This window comes from Euprymna scolopes, chromosome 41 (assembly GCF_053919585.1).
Source record: "Euprymna scolopes isolate OS-2025 chromosome 41, ASM5391958v1, whole genome shotgun sequence".
Classification (NCBI taxonomy): domain Eukaryota; kingdom Metazoa; phylum Mollusca; class Cephalopoda; order Sepiida; family Sepiolidae; genus Euprymna; species Euprymna scolopes.
Window position 1 is genome coordinate 61275949 of NC_136522.1, and position 26333 is coordinate 61302281.

General features: G+C 34.2%; 1 long non-coding RNA gene across 1 annotated transcript in view; it reads right to left on the reverse strand.

Moving 5' to 3' along the window:
• Window positions 1-26333, reverse strand: part of LOC145266718 (uncharacterized) — a 170250-nt gene that overhangs the window by 114722 nt on the left and 29195 nt on the right. The window contains exon 2 of the long non-coding RNA XR_013864779.1: window positions 11814-12243. This is a non-coding gene — a long non-coding RNA (uncharacterized LOC145266718). The remainder of the gene's footprint in view (window positions 1-11813; window positions 12244-26333) is intronic.

Sequence of the window (26333 nt, forward strand, 5' to 3'; positions counted from 1 at the left end):
GCAGTACATCTCCAATCTCGCTTATTGAACATTGTGTCATTTTCAGACATGATCAAAAGCTCCTATCGCTTTTGGGATGTGTACATAACTGGCCACCTAGTCTGTAACAAAAAAAGAAAACTGGTTTTCATCAAACGGAAATGGAATCATGTTGTCTTTTCTAAGGCGATAATTTTATTGTTCTACCCTGTATACTCAACGAATTTTTTGATCTGCAGACTTACAATTTGGTATATAGAGTGTTCAGACATGTGGAAAAATTTTTTAATTGGTTTTAATCAGGAAAAAGGGCTGCTAAGTGGTCAAAATTGGAATATTGGTACTTGAGGGGAGTAATCAAAATTGGTACTTGAGGGGAGTAATCAAAATTGGTACTTGAGGGGAGTAATCAAAATTGGTACTTGAGGGGAGTAATCAAAATTGGTACTTGTGGGGAGTAATCAAATTTTTCTCTGTTTGTCAATAGTTTTAGAACTGTGCATGCGCGAATCGTTCGCATGACAGCTTCTTTATGTTAAGCATAAGTAGGTTTGAAAACACTTTTTAAAGATTGTGACAAGCTGGTCTAATGGTTATCATACTTGACTCACTCACTTTAGGTTCTGGTTTCGATCTCATTGGGACAAAAGCGTAGCAATCGTTAGTAGTGGAAATTTGGTATAATTTGATTATTTAAGAGTTTGGTTCAACAAAAACTTGTTTATGTTAGACTTGAAGACAATAATAGAAAGCAGACCGGCGAAACAAAGTTCGACGGACGAGCAATTCTAGGAAAGAAGCTTTGTTCATGGAATCCACGTTTAGGTTTAGGCACTAATAGAGAGTGGGGAAAATTGTTGATAGTGGTTTTCACTAGATGGATGTTTTTTGTGAAAGATTGGCAAAGGAGAAGGGCATAGATTGGAACTCAGTCGAGCACTTTCCATGAAAATAATGAGAGTGGAGACAAGATCGCAACGTCTCTTCTGTGGGAAAGAGATTGCAGGGAAGAGAAAAAGATTTCGTTTACTAGGTTATGAAGTCGGTTTTGAACTTTGTCAAGGGAGGATACGGCGCTCCGAGCAGCACCTGCCCAGATGTGGCAACAACACTCCATCCAAGGACATACTTGGCTCTTATACAAGTGATTGATTAGAATAGTTAACCGAAAAAGGGATTACAAGAAATAATTAACAAATAACTGTTACCAAAGGCAAGAAAATTTAATTTTCTAGCCATTCGCATATTTTTATGCTTTAGAACTGTTTTTAAGTGTTTTGTTTTTCTGTTTATCATTATCTACAAGACACTCATCATCATTCATCGTATGGATCCGAAGATTCTGTTGTTGGCATTGGTTTCACCGATATTTTTCTAGTCAGAATTCTTTCTAAGAAGACATCTGGTACTTACAGAAGGGACCGAGGTTGCCAACATCCATAGTGAAAGTGATTATTGTGAGACAAACTGGATTCGAACTTGGAACACCCAGGTCGTCAGTCCATATTGTTAACCACTAGACCATTATCGTTCTTGATGTTTCATTTATATGCATTTTTATTTTGCATGCATGTCCGATATATGACGTGCCTTAAAATTATTGTAGACTCTTAAAAATTCAGTATGTTATTGCTATACATCTTATGAGATTACTGACCAATTTTTATGATTTCAGGTTCAAAAGAACAGCTACAGCAGGAACTGGAATACGCTCTACTAAAGCCTGATTGCCACTGCTGGTGGATTTCAAAAATGCAATTTGGATGTGAGGACACTTCGGAAGAATGATATACAATAGAATTATGTTTTGAACTCAGAATAAAATGCCGCAGAAACGTATGTAATGCTTCAGACTGCTTTTGGACCATCTTGCATGAATCAAGCATTAGTTTTTGAGTGGCATAAGAGATTCAAGGTAGACACGTTTACCAGAACCGAAGGTCAGCTGACCAGATTAAGTATGAGTGACGTGGTTAGGTTGGCTAGATCTGTGTGATTTGATTTGGGCTTTGAAGAAGACAGACGGCTTTCCGTTGTCTCCCATCTTAACTGGGGAGGGGGGGAGACGAACGCTGACGTGTATAGAAGAAGAACCCACACAGGCCGATTTCACTTCCACCTCCTGCAGGACCTCTGGGGAAAGTGAAATAAAAACTATAAAACCCATTCATCGTCTTGGAGTGATAAATCTTCGTCAAACAGGTATCAAGTCTCCCTCCAGGATGAGAAATTTCCAGATGGTCCAACATCGAAGAAGCAGAAGTAGGTTCTGAAAATACATGTCACACACACGATTCCCTTTATGATAATCAAACACACAACCAATTATATTAGAGACAATCATACGCACACGGAATCTTTGATGTTATACAGTGTATACACCCAAAAGTAAAAAGTGCCCTTCAATGAAGAACCCTATGTAACAGGAGTATGCGAGAGATGATCAGAGGTGCGGGAGGAGTAAGGAAGTCAGAACACCAGAGTTGATTGGCCAAATAAAGAATTACATAGATAAGAACCGTCGTGTGTCTATAAAGACAATAAGTGCACAGTTTGATGTCGGTGTGGGAACTGTGCATACAATTATTTGCGAGGAATCCAGTTCCTCACCCTCCTTGTAGTCCAGACCTTGCTCCCTGTGACTTTTGGTTATTCCCTAAGCTCAAGGAAAACCTTAGAGGCTGTTGTTATGAGACAATTAGAGAGATGAAAAAGGCTATGACGAGGGTCATTGATAAGCTCACGCAAGAGGACTTCCATGGAGCCTTTCAGAAGTTGTTAGAACGGTGCAAGTGTATTGCAGCCAGAGGAGATTACTTCAAAGGGGACTAGAGTTTCATATGTGTATTATCAATAAAAGGGCCTTCACAAAAAATGCATCTCTTATGAGTGTGTGTTGCGGGGGGGGGGGCAATTCATTTCCTTTCTTCGCTAAAACATATATAACATTAAATGTTATATATGTTTTAAATGTTATATATGTTTTAAATGTTATATATGTTTTGAATGTTAACTTCCTCTATAACAAAATGTCGGTGTGGTTCTTGGCTAACTCAAAAACACTATCGTCGTCCACAGATCACTTCCACGAAGGCCACTGACCACCCCACAGTCTAACTGCTTGTATTTTATATTTATTTTTGTGGCAGGTTTAAACAAATCGCATCCAACAAAGTTGGTCTATAGATGCGTAATTATAGAAAATAGGATGAATAGAGGACAATACTTTAATAAAATGGCCGCAAGGGAAAATAAAGATCGTGTTTCGTTTTCTTTATGAAAAGCTTGTCCTAACAGGATTAATTCTACTGACATGAAATAGGAGCAATGTAAATCTCGCTTTTTCTTTATTTCATATATATATATATATATATATATGTGTGTGTGTGTGTGTGTGTGTGTGTGTGTGTGTGTGTGTGTGTGTGTATTAATATATATATATATATATATATATTTGTGTGTGTGTGTTTGTGTATGTGTATTAATATATATATATACGGTATACGTATATATACTTAATATATGTGTGTGCGTGGATGTAATATGTATATTATATAAATATGTATACGTGTATATATATATATATATATATATATATATATACGTGTATACATGATTGTATATATGTATATGTATGGATGTGTGTATATATATATACATATATATATATATATATATATATATATATATATATATGTATATATATATATATGTATATATATGGATGTACATATATGGATGTATATATATATATATATATATATATATATATATATATATATATATATATATATATATATATATGGTTATAGATATAAACTTATACACACATACACTCACACGCATATTACCTACTTGGCCTTCGGGAGATATATATATATATATATATATATATATATATATATATATATATATATATATATATATATATATATATATATATATATTAGTGGCCTGGCAAGGTCACAGGGCAGACAACCAAGCAAAAAACCCGAATATTTTTTATATATCTCCTCTCTTTGGTTTTTATGCATAAAGTAAATTTCACAGTGTATAAGGATTATTTGAGACTGGAGATATTCATAATCGTACCCTATTTCCAAAAGAAAGATATAACATATGAGAAATATTTGAAATCAAGTCTTCCCTTTCTGTTATTTCAGATCATTTGAAACCATGGCAGCAAGTTTTATTCTTTGGGGGAAATATATATATATATATATATATATATATATATATATATATATATATATATATATATATATATATATATATATATATTAGTCCTCACGCGAAAGAGCAGGACACAAAATCTTTTAAATAATAATAATAGAATAACAATAACAAAGACTTTCGCTGGCGAGGACTACTATTGACCGTAACCAGTTATACAGTCCTTTTGAAATGTTCATCCCTATTTTTCTCGTTATGTACTGAATATTTGTTAATGAAACCTATGTGAAATATGTTCCTTATTAAATTTTAAAGATTTTCTATTCCGAAAGAAATTTAAAATAATTTAATTTAAAAAAGTTATTTTAAAGTTTTTGTTGAAAAAAATTCAGATTTTCTTATTATTCAGACCTCTATTACAAAGAGGGGGTGGCAAAAAATTAGTTGTAGTGTGAGAAGAAATACAAACTGAAACAGAGAGAATATTCAGACCTGTAATAATACAAAGAGGGGGTTGCAAAAATGAGTTGTGGTGTGAGGAGAAATACAAACTGAAATAGAGAGAAGTAGAGTTTTAAAATATAATCTTAAAAAGATAAGATACAAGTTAAAAAGCATTTCATCCAAGGCATGAAAATTGTTAAACAAAATGTTTTTACTACAGGCTTTAAAAATAAAGGTACAAGATTCAATTTGAAATTTATTTATCTTCAAAGTGCACTTTTATAAATTTTACAAAAATAAGGTATAAAAATTTAATTTAAATTGAATAAAAAAATTATCTTGGATATATTTTATGTAATGTACATTTTGTTGCACTTTAAAAATATTATCTTTCATCTAGCAATTAATGATATAGATATAAAATTTTCGATGATTTATTTTTGAAAAAGTGCAACAGAATGTACATGACATAAAATAAATCCAATTATATTTTTTTAATTTTTTATTTCCATACTTTGTTGACCAGGCGCGTAAGCAAACCCCACAATTTTAATGAATCAGCATTATGCCAGATCAAACATACCCATTCCTGTGTCTCGATACATCTTCTATCATTATATGTGATCAGTTTTCTATAATAGTCAGCCATATAGGAGCCTATTCGTGACCAGACACACACACAGACGTTCAGCTTTATATATATATATATATATATATATATATATATATATATATACGTTTTATTTTTTATTACCGTATCTTTCTGTTAAGTTACATTATTGTTTCAGCTACCCGGCCGTTTTTTTTTTTTGGCCGTCCATAGCTTCCTCAGACTTTTACAGAAAAAAGTCTGTGGATGCTATACACGGCCCAAAAAAAAAAAAAACGACCGGGTAGCTGAAACAATAATGTAACTTAACAGAAAGATACGGTAATAAAAAAATAAAACGCATATTTGCTCTACAACAGTATTGAGCACTTTCTTCAGTTTTTATTAATTACCATTTCTACTAAATATATATATATATATATATATATATATATATATATATATATATATATATATATAAACGAAGAGGGGGAAATGTTAATGTATAAACATAGAAAGATAGAGTGGAAGACAGATTAAATCTCTCCTTGTTTATTTGAAAAATATGGAAAATCCGCAAGAGGAGGAGGAAAAGAAAGAGAAGGAGGAAAAGAAAGAGGAGGGTGGAAAGGAGAATGTTGATGCATTAACACACAGAGAGAGGAAAGGGGGATGGAGATAGAAAAGAGAGGGGGGAAGAGGAAGAAGCCGTAAGTGGAATGAGCGAGAGAGAACAGGGTTGAGAGGAGGAAAAATTTGCAAATATGAGAAAAAAAACTTTATATGGAAACAACAAAGAAGAAGAAGAAGAAGAAGAAGAAGAAGAAGAAGAAGAAGAAAATTAGTTGTTTTGTTTTACGGCATATCAACTATATAATATTTAGTGTTTGAATCCGGTCATTCAAGTAAAAGCTTTTATGCTTCAAGTTTTTATGTCTTCAAATATTTATTCATGGTGTTTAGTTTGGTTGATTTGTAGAGAAAAATTGTTTGTTTTTTTTTTGTTTTTTTTGTTCTGTTTTTTTTTTTTTTTTTTTTGTCTATGCAGAACATGATTGAAAAAAAATAACAACATAAATGTGTGGCGCAGTTTAGATTAAGAAGCCAACATCTTCAGACAGCCTGATCTGGTAGCACAAAGGAGGAAGAGGAGGAGGGGGAGGAGGAGAGATGAAAAAAGGAAGAAAAGGAAACAAAGAAGAAGGAGAAGCAGGGGGGGAGTATGAGGAGGAAAAGAAGAAAAAGAAGGTGAAAAAGAAGGGAAATAATAATAAGAAGAAGAAGAAGAAGAAGAAGAAGAAGAAAGAGAAGAAGAAGAAGAAGAAGAAGAAGAAGAAGAAGAAGAAGAAGAAGAAGAAGAAGAAGAAAAAGAAAGAAAGAAAAAAGAAGAAAAATGATAAGGAGAAGAAAGAATAGAAAAGGCGGGGAGGGGGGGGGGGGAGAAAAAGAAAGAAAAAGGAGGAGGAAGAAGAAGAGGAGGGAAAGAAGAAATTAAAGAGAGGATGGATATTTATGTATAAACATAGGAGGGAGTAGCCTTGAAAGAAAGAAAGAAAGAAAGAAAGAGGAGGAGAAATATAAAATAAAATTATCAAGGAATTTGGGAAAAATAGAGAAAGTGGGGGGGGGGACGAGAAATACAGTGTGGGGGAGAAATGGAAAAACTAAGCGAGAGAGAGAGAAAGAAAGAAAGAAAGAGGGAAAGGGTGGATCATGTTCATAAACATAAAAAGGGTAGCATAGGCAGAAGGAAGAGTGCACCAGGATAAAAAAGAAACAAACATAGCACGGAATGCTGGGAAAAATAACCGGTTTGTTAAGCAAATGTTTTAATTATCGTCTGGCATCCAAGCTATTTAGATATATCATCAGAATTCAAGATATTATTCACCTGCCTTTTATATGAAGGAAAGATATAGCAAAAAAAGAAGCTAATTTAAAGTTGGGGATCATTGCTTCTTCCACTCATGTGGGCGTCACAGCCATCAGGGGTATACCCTGACCCCCACCCTCCCAACTTTTATACCAGTAGTCTGAATAATTAATGATGTATTTAATACGGACGTGACACATGGTCTCTAAATTATAATGCTTTATCATTGTTAAAAGGAATATTATAAATTATTAGTGATGGGACGATTCCTATATTCCCCCCCCCCCCCCGATTCTTTGAAATTTCTAAATATGAGGTTGTTTTCCTCTTGGGGGTACTGCAAAACCCATAAAATATGAGCATTAGTGTTGGGGGGATTAATCGGAATTGGGAATTGGAAAAATTGGAATTGGTATCAGAATCAGAAAAAATTGTGTCTCTTTTCCGATGCCAAAAACGATTCTTTTAATTGTCTTTTATATTTGATTGTTTTTAAGCAAAACTTACTACTGCAGGTAGTAGTGATAAAATAATAAATATTTATTGATTTTTAATTACCAGTAAAACTACAATCAATAGATCATCGACGCCCCTACAAATGCAGTTTTACATTTAGGAAAAATATCTGCACATTTAACATGTATTTAATTATGGAGTTGTTATTTTTTTCTCCAGTTACCGTAACGATAACTGGAGAAAAAAATAACAACTCTATAATTAAATATTTTGTGATTTATAAAAAATCGGAATCAGAATCGGTAATTGTATCGGAATTGGTAATTTAGTGCAAAATCGGTAATTGTATCAGAATCGGGAAAAATATTAGAATCGTCCCGTCACTAATGAGTATATATCCCAAACGTACAAATACACTTGTGATGATGATCTACAGATTTTAGTTTTACTTGCAATTTGAAATCAATAAATATTTATCATTTCATCAATAATACGTTATCGTATTGGGTGGGTTGACACTTTCCCTCCACAGGTCTCTATCTTCCATAGCTTTAGGAAGATTTTCAAGTTGTAAGCCAGTGTCTTCTGTCAATAATTGTGTGCACGTCTTGATAGATCTTCTTACTTTAGCGGTTCCATCTTTAGGATCCCATAGTATCACGTCACTGACAACCTTCATTTTTTTCTCCCGTAGCAATGTCCGACATATCGTGTTCTTTCTTTCATTACTGAAGAAATCCTGGGCAACCGACCGCTAATCGTTGGGTGTGTTTTCCAGTTTAAGTTTAACACTGCCTGTGTTAAAATGTTTTTTACTCCTAATGGGGTAGATATTTATTTGCTGTCCACCGCAGCAAAATGTGGCACAAAGCCGGAAGGTGGAGAACAGGCGAGCTCCCCTAAAGAAGGGACACTCTCGCCTCAACAAAAATTGCCTGGGCACCCCGTCGGCATTCCCCGGTAGGGGCGCCTCAGACGACAAGCAACTAACTTGCCTCACAGAAAGCCTGGTGGCAAGGCCTGGGAGGGCGGACCTCCTAGGTAGTACCCAAGCGATATACCTCAGTCTGACAGGTGCTGGGCCAGTTCCCGGCCCCTCACCTGTTGAGCTGAGTATCAAGAACGAATCCTTGACGAGTACTCTACCCTGTCTCCCTGCAGCCGAAGCTGCCAGGAGACACATCCCATCAAGAGAGACTCCTAATGGGATATGTCACCAATGATTTCGGCGATGGTTTTTATGACCACAAGTTATAATAACCAACCAATCAGAAGCTTCCAAAGTTATTATAAAAATTGTCGAATTTTGGATTCAATCAGTTCGCCGTCATCTCTGTCATGAACCTGCATTTGATTCTTTGCCCCCATCTTTGTTACTAGGAATTCCTTAACACTCAAGATCGGAACTGCACCACCATCTTTGTTCAACATAATGTCTCAACACTTAACAGCCTGGAGTATTCCTGGAGTATAAGTTCCATCTAATTTACTTTCAGTAATACGAGTCATGTAAAATTAAGTTTTAAACAGGGACTTACAAATCCAACAAATTTTAAAAGATGCCCCAAAAGTCCCGAAAGCCCTTCTACAACTCAAAAATCGAAAATTTCAACCCAGTTGAGAGATGGAAGAAGGAACGAAGAAACAATGCTCTCAAAGAATGGGGAGACATCATTGAAGACCAAACTTTGTGCCTCCCAGGTTTTGCTACAAATAGTAGAAAGCAGTAGGTAACCGCAAACCAGATCAGAACAAGACAAACACGGGTGGAGACAAATAGAGTCCCCAAACTGCCCAAATTTGTAATGTAAGGAACCACACCCCCAGGACACAGACCACCTGATTCTACACTGTCCAGTCACCCGACTGGAAGGAGGCTATGCGACAGCCCATCTATATGAAGACAATTTCTCAGACTGGCTAAATAATAGCGGTATAGAAGTCTAAGCCATACGATACTACTACTACTACTACTACTAAGTTTTAAACAAAAACAAACAAATAAAAACGATAAAAAGAAGCGTTTTTTTTTTTGCCATCGGAAAATAGGATAATACCCAATTACGATACCCCCCCCCAAAATTCTGATTTTTTTCTGCTTCCCGATTCCGATAAATCGTCCCAACTCTACAAATTACCAACTCTGATACAAGTTCTAAAAATAACTGTAGACATATACAGATTTGAATAGCCTGTGCCTCTCTGAATGTGTGACGTCAGTTATGTAACTGTCGTAAGCGTGCAGGTAACGAACAGCTGCGATCAAAGAGAGGAGTTTCAGGATTCTTCTTTTTTTTTTACACAGTGATCACCACTTATCAAGGCCCGGAAGCCACTCAGGGATAAGGGTTATTGAAAGTACATTACGTTAGTGTGGAGATTTGATGAAGTGTTTAGGAATTTGTTAACGTTGGACTTGATACACAAAAGTTATGCTACAGAAGCAATGCTGTCACTTTCACTGCACTTCTTTTTTTTTTATGGAAATCGCTTCAGGCAAGGCAGGAAGCCACTTGATGTAAGGAGCTAAAAAAAAAATTACTATTTCTAGTCAACGATAAGTGCTAGATTCTGACCCATAGACCAGCAATTATTTTTCCTTTGTCAGAAACATCGCTCATGGAATGTGGGGACTAAAGGACAAAATAAGGGAGCCAAGAATTATGAGGTCATCAAAAGTAAATCCAAGGTTCATTTTCTATTCTCCTACGCATAATAACGAAATGATTAACAAAACTTTTTATTAATTTAAAAATATCCTACAATCATTTAATTATTGGTTTGGTTTGGTTGCTTTTGTTTTACGGCATATCAACCCTTTTCAGGTTATTTAATGCCGAATCCAAAGATTCGGAAGAAAACTTTTTTAATTAGAATATATTTGTTGCTTTCAAGTCGGTTTCTATTTAACCCATAGTTGGGACCCTAACAGGTACTACCACTCTGGGTCAGAGTGGACCTGGGAGCAATGGCAATTAAAGGGTGGCTCCACACTCCCCAAAGCCCGCAAGCTGGGGCCTCACCACCGGATATAGTTTAAGGTCATATCCAGGACCCATTTAATTATCGGAATTATTATATGAGTAATTTGTATATTTTACTTATTTATTTGCGGACTATTATCCTCATCTTTATAATTGTTGTTTCACGACATTTCGGCCAACTATTTCTCTGGCCTTCATCAGGTGGTTAACTTATATTAAAAACCCTTTTACTACTCAGAAACTACTGCTGATTTTATATGTTGGGCATTTCAGCCGGTGTGGTAATAAAACTTTTCAAATGCATTTGTCATGTTAGGCTGTGAAGGGTGTTAACTTTGGTCAAAATCGCCTGTTCCTTCTTTCATCGGATTATTTCGATTATCGATTATCGTTACTTATTAAAAAGATTCCAACAAAAAAACTATCTAAGGACAGTGCCAGGTACGTAAAGGACCTATGTTAAATTTCATGAAAAATGGACCCAGTCATTTTCGAATCTATAGGGAACGACCTCACAAACATACAGGCAAAGATCCTTTTATATATATATATATATATATATATATATATGTGTGTGTGTGTGTGTGTGTGTGTGTGTGTGTGTGTGTGTGTGTGTGTTGCCGGGTTTGAATCTATCGACTGGTGTTAATTGTGACACCCTCTGCACTGATGATTCCCGAAAGGACGAAACACTAGTGTCTGTAAGTATTTAATCATTATTATAGCAAATTATATATATATATATATATATATATATATATATATTCCTATAATTTTTTTTTTTTTTTGTATGTACTGATATTCGTATTAAAACCCTTTTTTCTATTAGCATTTATTTGCTTCCTCACGAAAGCAAAATGTGACACAAGGTCGTTTTTAATGTGGGGTTAAACCAGCTCTCCGAAAAGAAGGCAAAAGGGGCACTCTGATTGGGACGAAAAATAATAATTGTCTCAGTATAGAGGGTTTCTCCTCCATTGACCAATGGCAAATTATCTTAAGTGTAGCATCCGCAGAACAGATACTACACTTTGAGATATTAAATCTTTTATTCAGGCAAAAATTAACATGAACAAAAAACTTAGACACAAGACCAACTCAAAAGGGGGGAAAATGGGGTCATTGGTCATCCTTGTCACTCTAGAACTAAACAAAAGTTTCTACACTTTGATCCCGGCCTGAAGGCCAAGAACAACAGAAAAAAGGCAATATATATATATATATATATATATATATATATATATATATATATATATATATATATATATATATAAATTCGTCTCTTTTTCTACATGTTAAGCTAATCTTGTCTCACCGTTAACGTTGCGGCTATCTTTTAGGCACTTCTATTCCCTGTATCGTGTTGATTGCTTACATCATGCGAACATTCTTGCTGCGTGCGAGATATAGCCACCACCTTCGCGGCCATTCCTAAGTAGTTAAACAAACATTCACAGAGATTTGGTTTAGAGTTTTCTTTGAGTGGGGGTCGATTGGAATGAAGCAATCGTGATGGAACCGTTCCCCTTGGAAGTTGACTGGAGGATGGGGGGGTGGCGGACAAGAAGTTTCTATTTTCGTCCCGGTTGTCATGGAATTTCGACCGTTTTTCTCCTCGCCTGCGAAGTTTCGGATTTATTTATTCCCAAACTTTCATCTAACAGACTCGACTTTCTCGTCCGGGTGCCGGCTAGAGTTACCAAGTTCAAGGATTTTTTTTCGGAACTTTTTTTCGTCTTTCGTTTCTGAAAAAATTAAAAGAAAAAAAAGTATAGTTTCTTTCTTTGGTTCTTATTTAGAATTCAACCTAAACACAAAAAAAAAAAAAAACTACAGTAAATTATTTATAGTGTACATACCTGCTACGGAATGGAAGGGTCATATTCCAAAAATCACGTAAATTGATACAAGTAGCTTTATTTTTATAAAGAAAACCATTTTTATAAACGATTTAAAGCGATTAATCTGAAATCGGTAACATTACAAGGCTGATCTTACAAGCTTGAATTATTGTGGACGTTTCTGCCCTTGTTTTTTTTTTTGTTGTTTTTATTTTTTTTTTCAAGATGGCGAAGCGAAATAGTCCCTTTTAGCTTCCTCATGAAATTTTATTTTAATAGTTAAAAATAAAACTACTTGATCAATTTATGTAATTTTTGGAATATGATATATTCGTTTCGTAACGGGTACGTACATTATAAAGTTTTTGGTACTTCTTCGTTATTGTAGCGAAATCCGACAGCCGAAAAATTGATTTTTCATTAAAAAACTTAATACATACTTCTTTTTGCCAAATTTTAACAATAAGCAATGTTATCTATATAACTGGCATGTCACAATTAGTTAAATATTTCTGGAATATTACACGGTGTTCGGCAGGGAACTCTAATCGCGACCAGTACCTATTACACAAAACACGTATTTCAATTATTCAAAGAAAAAAATGATTCCGGCCATATTTGTTTTGTCACGTGTGACATGTGACGTAAACACAAGGGAAATAACTCATAGTTTGTAATGTTCCTATTTACAATGTCTCCACCCGGGACAGAGTTAGACACCAAGGTCGTTTTTTTTTTAATGTGGAGAAAAGGAACAAAAATAAAAATTGTCTCAGTCGTGAAGGATTTCTCCTCCACCGACAGAGGGCAAGAAATTGAAGTGTAGCATCCGAAGAACAGATACTACACTTTGATCTTGACACCCGAAGTTTGTAATGTTGATAAAGAAGGATTTATCAAAATCAAAACAGGTGACAAATAACAAAATGAACATACCGTATAACGCATACATTGTACCACCACCCCCTTTTGGCATTTTTTAATAGCTGAAAACAAACAAATATCCTGCTGATTCCATGTATGCAAGTTCATTTCAAAAACTTCTCCGAAATTGGTTTAACTTTTTGAGGTAAAATCCATTGAAAGCGGTCGGTGGTTCTATGAGAAAATAAAGCTGTGTACGCATTATAAATGTTTCTTTTCTGTGTCTTACGTTATACATTAGTACATTAGGGGTCATTTCGAGTTAAAAGTTTATTTACTGCACTCATCTGGACTAGAGAAAATCATAATTTAAATGTGTATGTCTCGTCTAAATAACTAACGATAATTCTCTGATATGGCCGACCAGACGACGGGTGATCAAAAAGTCAGATCGAGCGTACCGCGTACCGGAAAACGAAATGAGACTAAAAAAACGGGCCCCCAAAAAATTTATCCACCAAGAAAATAAAACATAACAAATTAATCTGAAAAGCGAAAAGTTCAAGCCAAAAAAAAAGAAAAAAAGAAAAAAAAAGGCCAATTGTCAATTTGATCTCATTTCGTTTTCCGGTACGCTCGATCTGACTTTTTGATCACCCGTCTGGTCGACCATATCAGAGAATTATCGTTAGTTATTTAGACGAGACATACACATTTAAATTATGATTTTCTCTAGTCCAGATAAGTGCAGTAAATAAACTTTTAACTCGAAATGACCCCTAATGTACTAATGTATAACATAAGACACAGAAAAGAAACATTTATAATGCGTACACAGCTTTATTTTCTCATAGAACCACCGACCGCTTTCAATGAATTTTACCCTTTTTGACAGGTTCAATGAATTAACCCCCCCCCCCCTGCTAATGTCAGCGCTCTAGGCACTGCCAAAAGAATGTGAAGAATTGTGAAAAATGGAACGCATGATCCCGTGACGTCAGACTTGTGTTAACTATACGAAGTATGGAAAAGCAGAAGCGACTTAATGATTTTTTAAAACCTTTGTTTATCTTCTTCAAACTGCAATTAATAATTAATCTTTGTTATAATTTTGTTAGGTCTTTTTTTTTTTTTTTTACACAGTGATCATGATCATCACTTATCAAGGCCCGGAAGCCACTCAGGGATAAGGGTCATTGCTGTTATGTATTCGTTCTTCATTGAGGTTATCCTTGAGAGGTACCAAATTGAGCTTTCGTTACATTTGAATATGTTATATAGGGTTCTTCATTTAGGGGCACTTTTTACGTTTGGGTGTATACACTGTATAACATCAAAGATTCCGTGTGCGTATGATTGTCTCTAATATAAATGGTTGTGTGTTTGATTATCATAAAGGGAATCGTGTGTGTGACATGTATTTTCAGAACCTACCTCTGCTTCTTCGATGTTGGACCATCTGGATATTTCTCATCCTGGAGGGAGACTTGATACCTGTTTGACGAAGATTTATCACTCCAAGACGATGAAATGGTTTTATAGTTTTTTATTTCACTTTCCCCAGAGGTTCTGCAGAAGTGGAAGTGAAATCGCTTGTGTGGGCTCTTCTTCACACACGTCAGCATTAGTCTCCCCCCTCCCCAGTTAAGAGGGGGAGACCACGGAAAAACGTCCGTCTTCTTCAAAGCTCAAATCAAATCTCTAGATCTAGCCAACCACGTCACACATACGTAATTTGGTCAGCTGACCTTTGGTTCTGGTAAACGTGTCTACCTCCACGTTTACTCACCTCTCTCTCTCTCTCTCTCTCTCTCTCTCTCTCTCTCTCTCCCTCTCTCCTTCTCTATTCTATTATAGAGACACAGAGAGAGAAAAATAGAAAGAGTAAGAAAGCCAGAGAGGGGGGGGAGAGATGCTCGTTAACAATTGCAAGTACATTACATTAGTGTGGAGATTTGATGAAGTGTTTACTTAAGGGGGCGGTTCATTAGGAATTTGTTAACATTGGACTTGAAGACATCCAAGTTGTAGTCCGGTGGGAAGCAGGCAGACGGAACAGAGTTCCACAGGCGTGCAGTTCTAAGAAAGAAGCTTTGTTCATGGAATCCGCGTTTTGATTTAGGCACAGATATAGAGTGGGGGAAATTTTTCACAGTGGATTCAGCTAGACGGGTGTTTTTCGTGAAAGATTGGCGAGGGGGGGACCAGAGATTGGAGTTCAGATGAGCACCTGGCATGGAAATAACGATAAAACAAGGATAGGCTCGCAACGTCTCTTCTGTGGGAGAGAGGTTGCAGGGTAGAGAAAAGGGCATCCCCCACTAAGCCACGAAGTCTATTTTGTACTCTGTCAAGGCAGGATAGGCTGTTTTTAGCAGCTCCTGCCCAGATATGGCAACAGTATTCCATCCTTGGACGTACTTAAGATTTACACGGTTTAATGGTTAATAATATTATAAACATTTGTATATTAAATATGAAACACAGTTTTACTAAATATGTACGAGTGTTCATTTGGTTAATTACCGGCTTCCATACTTTTGTTTGGTAAAAAGAGACAGCAAGATATGAGAGTGGGTGTATAAAATGTTTAATTTTTGTGCAATAATATTTTTAATCGGTTTTAATCTAGCGATTAAATAGCTGGTAAGAGCCATGTTTATATTAAAAGTTAATATTAATAAAAATTAACACAATTAATTAAAAATCTATGTTATAGCGGAACATTTTGAAATAATGGAATTGTAACCGTTTTAATCTTTTAAAAATTAATTAATTTTTAGGAAGTTTCTTTTTCTTGACAATTTAACTGATGATAGTATATATTAATTAGAAAAAAAAAACTATTTAAAAAAAAAAACATAATAATATTAAATTTATATAAATTTTTTAATTGCAACTTCAAGGTAAGTTTTTGTTCAATACGTGTATTTAAATTTTTTAAAAATAAATATTTTTTTTACTTATTCGAACTCTTATATTCCATCATAAATAAAAATTTTGATAGATTTAAATATATTTTGTTCGAATTTCGAAAAAATAAATATGGGAGTGGATAATCACTAAAAGAAAAATATTTCCTCTCGTATATTTTACGGGAACTGCATTTTATATGTAATTTCATTCTAAAATGGATAAGTATCGAAAAGTTCATGAAAATCTGACTATTAGTTGATTTTTGCTAGATTTATTAAACATGGGTATGTTTTCACGTTCGGAATGCTTACTACATGGGAACGTTATTTTAAAGCGTCAATTATGTAAACACAATTTTCGTCTCGCAATTTCATTATTTTCATTCGATGAAAAAAGTTTTTTTTTTCATTATTTTCGTTCGATGAAAAAAGTTTTTTTTTCATTATTTTCGTTCGATGAAAAAAGTTTTTTTTTTAATTATTACTCGTTTCTTTTTAATATTTTAAATGTCATAAATGTTATACTGATAATATTAACTCAAAATAAAATTACATCGTGTTACATAAAGGGGAGGGCGTAATTCTGTGGTGAATTTTAGAGGTGCCAAAAACGCTCTTTAGTTATTATGTAAGCCTAAATTGCTAATTATCTTCGAAAACTATTTTCTTTAATGATTAATTTTCAATCTTGTTTTTCGTTGGATTTTGGGATATGTTCATTACTGTGACATTACAATTTAGTAGATTCCATTGGTTTCACTTGTATTTTTATTCTTTACTTCTTTCCCTCGGACAGCTAGATTTTGGAATTCCCTTCCTGCTACCTACTTCTCTGACTCTACTGATCTGCAGAAGTTAAATGTAATGTAAACCAACATCTTGTTAATCTTTCCTGGGCATGGTCCGAAATAGTAATCCCTTACGTCCAAGTGGCGATATGCCTTGTTAGGGGTGAAGGTAAGTAAAAAAAAATAATAAAAATAAAATAAAAAATCTGTATTTTTAAAAATTAGATTTAATTCTAAACTGTCTATTTTATTCTTTCTTTTGAAATTTCAGTGATTTTCCAAAATACCCATCGAAGCAAAAGAAAAAGTTGAAAAAATAAATAAAAAACGAGTAAATGTTACCAAAGGCAAACTAAATTACTCTTCTACCTATCCAGATAAGATTCTTTTTTTGTGTGTTTTAACTTATTTTAAAATGTTTTTTTTTACAAAATAAAAAAATAAAGGTAGTGTTAAGCCAATCGAGTTAGAAAAAAAAAATAAAATGATCGTCTCATTTGAGCCATAGTCAAGCCTCGATAATCGCTCAAAAATCGAACAGTAAACACATTTCTGATAGAACATTACATTTTATTACGATTGGTTACATTTATGGAACATTTTTCTATCAATATTTTCTTTACTTTTCGATTTTTAAGCTATTATTGAGGTTCGACTATGACTCTAATCAGGCCACAATTTTGTTTTTCGTTCTAACTGGACAACCTATCACTATGTTTATTTAATTAAAAATAAACAGTTTAAAATAAGTAAAAACATAAAAACTTCATCCAGATAGGTAGAAAAATAACTTAGCTTGCCTTTGGTAGCATTTTCTTCTTGGGCAATTATTTTTTTCACCTCTCTTTTGCTCGATTGGCTAATCTGGAAAAATCACCAAAACTTCTTCCTTTTATATTCTTTCTTCCTTTTCTTATCCTTTTCATTCTTTCTTGTTTTCTTTTTTATTCTTTCCTTTTCCTTTTTTTTTCCTATAGTTCTTTACTTTTTATTCTTTTTCTTTCTATTCTTATTCTTTCCTTCTTTCTTTTTTCCTCACGCTTTTTTATTCTTTCTTTTTTATTATTCTTTTGTGTTAAGTGTAACAGACTCCAGATTGGAAAACTCAAACGTGACAGACTCAAACGTCATTGACTCAGGTGTCACACACAAGCATAACAGGAGCTAACGTCACAACAGCATGACAAACTGAAGCTTCGCAGACTGTAACTGTATCACCTGTAATTACTGCCTTCCATAGTTATTGTTTCACCACATTTTGGCTAACTAATCCTCTGGCCTGCTTGGGTAGGATTGAAACCGTTATTTTCAGACAATGTTCACCTGGAACCGTACTGACTCAACAGAAGGGTGATCAAGGTTGGATTTTATGGTACTTATAAATCCAATTTATTCTTATCTGACTTCGGTAACCACCCCGGAACAGTCTACATATCTCCACATAACACTAATAAAAGCTATAAGAGTTTGACGTTCTTTAAATATTGGATTTGAGGAAAGTAACCTTCCTTTAGCACCTGTGAACTACTGCGAAGGAACCACATTTTTGGTTTTCAGTTTGGAGATTTTCAGATTGCAAAAGCCAAGGGCAGACAATTTCAGGACCGAATGAAAAAAGTTTAATGATTATTTATATTTTATTAGTTATGAAAATTCCAGAATTTTTACTTTGTTACAAAAAAAAAAAAAAAAAAAGAAGAAAAAAAAGAAAAAAAGATATCTATTTTGTGTATTCATTTTTTTGTGGACTGTTATCCTCATCTTCATAGGTGTTGCTTCAACGCATTTCGGCCAACTCATCCTCTGGCCTTCTTCATTTGGTTAACTGCGATGGGATAGGAATGCTGAGTTTTGAAACTGTATCCAGTAATATACTGCCTACCATAGTTGTTATTACCTTTATCCACTGCGTCACGGGCCCTGTGATACAGTGGATAGAGATGTTGAGTCTCTACGGTTCCAGGTGAGCATTGTCGGGTCCGCACAAAATGGTATTATTTATTTATTTATTATTAATTATTGGAATCGTTTGAGATAAAGCTTTATAATATGTGTATTTATTCATTTTGTAGACTTATCCTCATCTTCATATTTGCTGTTGTTCCGCCATGTTTCATCCAATTCCTCCTCTGGCCTTCTTCAGGTGATTAACCGCAATGGAATAGAAATGCTAAGTCTTGTAACTTAACCCCAGTAATTACTGCCTTCCATAGTTGTTGTTGTCTCACCATGTTTTGGCCTCTTCGCCCATGGCGCAGTGGATAGAGGTGTTGAGTCTCTACAGTTCTAAATGAGCATTGTCTGAAGATAGCGGCTTCAATCCTACCCAAAGCAGGCCAAAGGCTAAAAACGTGGTGAGACAACACTAACTATGGAAGTCAGTAATTACTGGATGTTACAGGAAAAGGGGCTGTCCCCTTTTCCATGTAAATAAAAAAAAAAATTAGATAAGTGGAAAATGAGATTAGGATAGGCCGAGACTCGAACCTTGTGAGCAAAGTTCAGCGATAGAATCAGAAATTTGGAAGATTAGAATTTATCCATTGTTAACTTCCATATAAAATAGTTAGATATTGTTTGTATTGTAAAAAGAATTTGATTGTTCGTTCTTTTATGAAAACTAAATAAAAAATGTCAGCTACAAAAAAAAAATGAACAATTCAAATTAAAAATATATTGTAAAAAATAGGTTAGGTCAAAAAAAAATAGGTTAGTTGAGAATTCTTAGTTTACAGAAGTGTGTTTTGGACAAACGTATGCTTAGCCACGTGAGTTGGTTACGTTTTGGAACCACACATCTGACGTCATAGCAAAAAGGGAATTTTTCAATATAGGAGCTTTTTTTTTTTAGTCAGATCAAGGCAGTCAGGTTCGAGCAGTCAGCAAATGCAGTCAGAAAGAGTTGATGTGATCAGAGGAGGGTCCCTTAAGAAGCGAAGGGAGAATATTTAAACATGTAGATACGAATTTGAATTTCTGACGTCATCATCATTTCAACCGGTCAAATGAAATAAAGAATCACCATCGATATTTGTAACTGTTTTTCTTCGTGTGGTCATTCGACAATTGAAGGTAATGTGTCAATCATCCTTATATGAACTTTGTATAACCCCCTTCCAAGTAAGGTGTCCCCCTCCGCCATCATAAGTGATGATGTAAAAGAACAGTGATACACATCTCCTCATCATCTCATCATCTCATCGTCTCTCTCTTGTTATAAATGTCTTGTCTCCCTCATCGTTGCCTTTGTATTACATGTACCCGTCATATGTCCCCGCCATCTCTCGATATATGATCCCCAATATGAAATCCCCTGGAGATATAGTTACAAGACTCAGAATTTCTATCCAGTCGTGGTTAATCACCTGAAGAAGGTTAGAGGATAAGTTGGCCGAAACGTGGTTAAACAACAACAACTATGAAAACACACAAAAAAACATTCATTGTAAGGTAAGTTCATGAATAAATAGTTATCCTCATCTTCACAGTTGTTTTGTTTCATCACGTTTCGGCCAACTCGCTCTGGCCTTCTTCAGGTGATTAACTATAAAGATGAGGATAACAGTCTGCAACAAGAATGAATGCACAAATTATGAAGCCTCATCTCAAAAAGATTCCAAAAATAAATAAATAAAATGAATAAATCAATCTATTATATCTATAAAAGTGAACGTGTCTATGTGTGTGTGTGTGTGTGTGTGTGTGTGTGTGCATTTCCCTACGCAATAACTCTGTCAATTTTCAGTCTACAGCCTCGAAATTTGATACACAAGGCACTGAGATTTGCGAAAATCTTTCTGATCGGTTTTCGCCCAGAAATTTGGCTGTTAAGGGGTCAAAGTTCAACGATTTGACTTTTGAGAACTCTACCGAACTCTTCCGACACTTTTGGGTCTAAACACTTGAAATTTTAGATGTAGGTTACTTGGACATGGATCAAACTTCTTAACTTGATTTGATCCCAAAACAATAAATGTTAAGGGGTCAAACATGGGGTCAAACTTAAAAAGTATTTTACCTCTGCGGTCTCTACGAAATTACTCAGACAATTTTTGGTCTAAACATTTGAAAGTTTACATAAGGGGTATTCAGACATAGGGCCAGCTTTTTAAATCAGTTTTTAGCCGAAAATTTGGCTACCATGGGGTCAAAGTTCAAAAGATTTGACCTTTGCGGTCTCTAGCAAACTATTCAGCCAGTTTTGGGTCTAAACATTTGAAATTTTACATAAAGGATATTCAGACATGCAGCAAGGTTTTTAATCAGTTTTGGGGTGAAAATTTGGCTGCCAAGAGGTCAAAGTTGAAAGAGTTGGCCTTTGCAGACTCTACCAAACTCATTCACTAATTTTGGGTCTAAAGACTTGAAATTTTAGATGTAGGTTACCGGGACATGAGTTAAACGTTTTAATATATATATACATATGCACATAAACTTATGAACAGTAGATAGGGCTGAGCTGCTAGTACCTTATAAAGTTAAATAGCTAAAAATAACACCGTCAGTATTCTGCATAAAACTGCCGCAAAACAGCACTACCCGTCATGGCCACCAAGGACTGCAAATATAGTGCCCTCTAGTAAACGCCAGTACCCATAAGTAATCACCCAAAATCCAGCACTAATCGCCAGTAACCACCAATGGTGATAATCACAGCTAGTAGCATCTGCTATCTGCCAGACAATGTCAGACAGTGGGGATTCCATTACCAAATCTGTTTTGGCTTTGTGTCATACTTCCACCGGGCAACGCTGGTACACAGATCCTGCTAGTTTGGTATATATTTTGTTTCTTGACCACTTTTTTAGGTTTGTTGTTGAAAATAAAAAATACTCGAAGGTTTATCTTGACTCGCGTAATCTTCCGGAAGAATGAAGGGTTAACGAAATAACAGCCCCCCACCCACCCACCCCCACTCCTTCCATTCCGTCTGTTTTTTTTTTCTTTACCCAAACGTGTAGACAAGGTGTTTTGTTGTCTGGTGTTCCTGGGAAAGGCTCCATTCCTCCTAAGAGGAAGAAGAAGCAGAGATTGCGTGGGTAGCGTTGGAAGCGGTTCTCATGCCGACCTGCTTAGAGGAAAACTGACCGACACTTCCTGCTATATTTGGTCAGAAGATGAACTAATCAGAGTCTGCGGGAAGAGAGGAAATCGGGGGGGGGGTAGAATAAAAGAAAGAGAAAGGGGCGAGGAAAAAGAGAGTGAGGGGAAGAGAGAGAGGGAGGGAGGGGAGAAAGAGAGAGATGTAGTAAATAATAAGAAGGAAAATGTGACATAGTATAACAGAATGAAAAAAAATAAAGCGGGAGAGAGGATGGAGAAAGTAAAAGAGATAGATAAATATAGAGAAAGAGAAAGAGAGAGAGAGAGAGAGAGAGAAAGGGAGGAGCAAAAGAAAGCGAGGGAAAGAGAGTAAAGTAGAGAAAAGGACAAATTAAAGAGATATAAAAAACAGAAAGGGAAAGGAAGAAAGAGAAAAAATAGGGAAAGAATGAAAAAATTACATAGAAAGAAAAATCAAAGTGAGGATATATATATATATATATATATATATATATATATATATATATATATATATATATATATATATATATATATGTATATTTCTCTTAGTCTGTTCGTTCCACTATTTCTGGAAACTACTAAGCCGATCTGACTGAAATTTTGTATGGACCTTTGTTATGATAAGGTGCAACGAATTAATAATTATGGTATCCGTTCAATGCATAGTAAGGTATAAATAGAGTTTCAGGATTTTTTTTAGATAAGGATTGGCTATTCATATTATTTGGATTCATTAGATTACCGTTGAGTGTACTTTTCACAACGTTTCGGTCGCTTTAACCTCCGACCTTCTTCAGATGTATCTTGTCAAATTCGGGAATGCTTCTGTCGAATGTAGGAATTTGGTCGGAATTTCAAAGAAACCCTTTCGGTCATCCACACTGAGAATCGAACCTTTAAACCATGGCACAATGGTTAGAGTACTTGGAAAAAATCAATTCTAAAAGTGATATTCTCCTGAAGTTTAAAGGTTCAATTCTCAGTGCGGACGACGGAAAATACAGTTGATCACCATTCAATCCCGGGCAACATCGGGTCACGCTGCTAGTATATATACATATATATTTATGCTAGTATATATATATATATATATATATATATATATATATATATATATATATATATATATATATATTATACCTGCTCTGTTCACTCATTGAGCACTATTTTGGTAGACACATGTTGTTTCATTGGATGTACTTCTAGGAAGCTAAACTCTACTGGCTATATATATATATATACTACCAGGGAGACCCAACGTTGTCCGGGATTGAATGAAACCGAATGTTCTACACTCACATATTTTTATTGTCATCGAAATTGACTAAATAACCATTTTTCAATCAAATCAATCGATTGCCTGCTCTAATTTGGAACCCACCGTGGCGCACAGGGAGGTTCATATGCCTCCCCACAGTGATGACTACATTGTAGTCTACATTGCACTGTAGAGAATCTACTGTTGATTTTATGAAATTATTTTTTTTTATATATAATGGCTTGGATTTAAGTCTAAAATGAAAAACTCAGGTATCATGGTTCAGTTGTGCATTAAACAGAAACATTCATTTCGAACACGCCCCTGTCATATCAAAGAACCTACTATTTATTTTATATGCCGGGCTTTTCAGCTTGTGTGATGATAACACTTCTCAAATGCAAGTGATGTTAGACTGTATAAGGTGTTCAAAATTGGCCCGTTCTTTTTTTCATCGGATTTATTCAATCATCGATACTTATCGAATACATTCTGACACAGAACCTATCTAAGAGCATTGCCAGGTACATAAAGTACCTTTGTGTTCCATAAAACTTGGCCAAGCCGTTTTCGAGTCCATATAGAACAAACTAACACACACATTTTATAGATAGATAGATAGATAGATAGATAGATAGATAGATAGACATGAGACTGAGGATATAAATACGATGGAGCTGAAACGCGGAAGATTGTACAATGATTGTTATATATATATATATATATATATATATATATATATATATATATGTGTATATATATATATATAAAGCTGAATGTGTGTGTGTGTGTGTGTGTGTGGTCACGAATAGGCTCCTATATGGTTGACTATTTTAAAAAACTGATTACATATAATGATAGAAGATGTATCGAGACACAGGAATGGGTATGTTTGATCTGGCAGAACGGTGGTTCATTAAAATTGTGGGGTCTGCGTTCGCGCCTGGTCCACAAAGTATGGAAATAAAAAATTAAAAAAAAAACGTTTACAAGTGTTTTTGATATAGATGTACATAATAATACTTGATAAGTATGTTTTAACTTAAATAAGGATGGTATAATAAAATTGTGGGGTCTGCGTTCGCGCCTGGCCTCCATAGAATGAAATAGGCACAAACTTTAATAAAGACTTTTCATATCTATCTGCGTAAGTATACTTTGATAATTATGTTTCAGTTTGAAGAAATATGGTATAATAAAATTATGGGGTGTTCGTTCGCAACTGACCTCCATAGAATGGAAATATGTCACAAAGTTTAACAAGGTTTTTTAATTTAGATCCACAGAATATTGTGATAAGTGTTTCAGTGTGAAAAGGTATGGTATAATAAATTATGGGATTTATTTATTTTATTTTTTCTTTCATCATATTTTGCTTTGGTTTTGATACCCCAAATTCAACCCAAATTTACAACACTTCCTTTTCATAACCTATCATACTTTCATAAATCAGAGTTCATTTTCTGTAGGCTGTTTTTGAACCCAGTCAACGACGGGTACTTTTGCTAGTATATATATATATATATATATATATATATATATATATATATATATATATATATATATATATAGCTGTTGATGCCAATCTTTGTAATCTTCTAACGTTTATAATCATAGGATGTGGTCAGTTACAAAAGGCACATTTCACAAATGGAAGAGAGTAGGGTAAGTAGGCGCCATTTTGTTTAGAAATGCAAAAAGAAACGATTCTTTATGTGTATTTAGTTTTAACGGCTGGCGAACTATTTTTAATATTTTATTTCCGGCCGAAACTTAGTATTTTTTCTGGAAATAATTTTAATTGCACAATTTGTTATTGGAGCTCATACTTGATCTCTCTCTCTCTCTCTCTCTCTCTCTCTCTCTCTCTCTCTCTCTCTCTCTATATATATATATATATATATATATATATATATATATATATATATATATATATATATATATATATATATATAAAGTTAAATTACTAAATTTATTAAATATAAACAGTTAAATTACGAAAATGGAAATATGGAAGAGGAACAAAAAGACTGGGAACAATTGTTCCCAATATTTCCATTTTCGTAATTTAACTTTTTTTTTTTTTTTTACTTTCTCTTCTTTTTTTTCTGTCCTTTCCTTTTTTATTTTTTAATGAATCCCATTATTTCTTAGTAATCTTTTTTTTATTTTTTAATGAATCCCATTATTTCTTAGTAATCTTTTTTTATTTTTTTAATGAATCCCATTATTTCTTAGTAATCTTTTTTTATTTTTTAATGAATCCCATTATTTCTTAGTAATCCTTTGTTTTTTTTTCTTCTTACAATTATTTACATTTTTTCCATCATATTCAAGTACGCTCACTTCCTTCTTTACAGATTTATTTTATTTTTTTTTTTTTGTTCTTATATTTTCATATTTCTTGAATATTTTTTTAATATTCACTTCCTTCATTTCTAATCTAAATGTTCCTAAACCAGCTTTTATTTGTATTTTGTATTTTGTATCGTGCTGATCGTTCTACTCTTCTGATGAGAAGCATTCAACTTCGAAATGTCATGACTTAAAGAGGTTTTTCTCTCTATTTTTCCTTTTTTGTTTATTGATCTGATGATATAATAAAGATATATGCAACTCATAAGTTCAATACAAATAAAAAAAGTATATAAAAGCTAGAAATAATTGTAAGAGTGAAATATTGGCAGTATACGATCAGAATTGGTAGTGTATATATGGTCAGAAAAGGATGTGTGTCTATTGACAGTATGAAAAGTATGTCTATATACAAAAGTATAAAAAAGGTAGAAATAATTTTAAGAGTGAAATAGTCACATGCCGAAACCACCAAAAACATGTATCGTGTCGCAGAAATTAGGAAATTGAGATTTCTAGAAAATTTATAACAGTGTAGTAAATTATTTTATTTTTGGAATCCTTTGAGATAAGTAATTTATTTATTTATTTATTATTTTTTTTGTTTGCAGACTGTTTATCCCCATTTTCATGGCTATTGTTTGACGACGTTTCGGCTACCTATTACTCTGACCTTCCTCAGATGGTTAACTGCAATATGATAGGAGTGCTGAATCTCTTAACTGTATCCTTTGCCCTTCAGGATCTGTG